This window comes from Euprymna scolopes, chromosome 31 (assembly GCF_053919585.1).
Source record: "Euprymna scolopes isolate OS-2025 chromosome 31, ASM5391958v1, whole genome shotgun sequence".
NCBI lineage: Eukaryota > Metazoa > Mollusca > Cephalopoda > Sepiida > Sepiolidae > Euprymna > Euprymna scolopes.
The window spans coordinates 49154831-49156093 of record NC_136512.1 but is presented as its reverse complement, the minus strand read 5'-3'; the positions used below and the strand labels follow the sequence as shown (position 1 = coordinate 49156093).

The following is a 1263-nucleotide window of genomic DNA, read 5'->3' as shown; positions in this document are numbered from 1 at the left end:
ATCTATATATACATATATATACATACATATATATACATATATAATGCATATGTATATAGTTATATATATATATATGTATGTACAGTTATATATACATATATATATACAGATTTATATATACATAAATATATATACATATATACACATATATATATGTATATATACATATATACACACATATATATACATATACATATATATACACATATGTATAGACATATACATATATATACACATATATATACATATACATATATATACACATATAGATACATATACATATATATACACATATATATACATATACATATATATACATATATATACACGTATATATATAAATATATATATACATATATATATACATATATTTTTATATATATATATACATATATATATACATATATATTTATACATATACATATATATATATTTATACATATATATACATATGTATATATTTATACATATATATATGTACATATATATACATACATATACATACATATATATATATATACATATGCATATATATATATATATATATATATATATATATATATATATATATATATATATATATACGGCATAATCACGTTGACACACCTGTTCTCGTCAGATCACCGAAGTTAAGCAACGTTGAGCCTGGCTAATACCAGATGGGTGACCATTTGGGAATTCTAGGCGCTGTATGTGCTCTCCGCTTATCTGGGCATTCTTTCCAGTCGTCTTGTACCTCAACTTGCCACTGGTATGCAACAATGTTGACTCAGGAGAGGCGTGGTTGGAGATTGCGCAACTCTTCCCACACAAATTTCACGCGCAGGCACCCTTACAGTGGGTATCCATAGTCTGTCAAGACTGAAGGAAGCCTTTTTTTTATATATATATATACATACATATATATATATATATACATATGCATATATATACATATATATATACATATACCTGTCTACATATATATATACATATATATACATATATATACATGTATACATATATATATATGCATATATATACATATATACATATATATACATATATACATATGTATACATATATATACATACATATATAAATATATATAGACATATATATATACATATACATATATATATATACATATATACGTATATATACGTATATATACATATATATGTACACATATATATACATATATACATATATATACATATATACATATATATATACATATATATACATGTATACATATATATACATATATTTAAATATTTTTTG

At 20.9% G+C, this 1263-nt stretch overlaps 1 pseudogene; it reads left to right on the top strand.

The window, feature by feature from the left end:
* Positions 1 to 579: 579 nt before the first annotated feature.
* LOC145256035 (5S ribosomal RNA) lies at positions 580 to 696 on the top strand (annotated as a pseudogene).
* The last annotated feature ends 567 nt before the right edge of the window (positions 697 to 1263 follow it).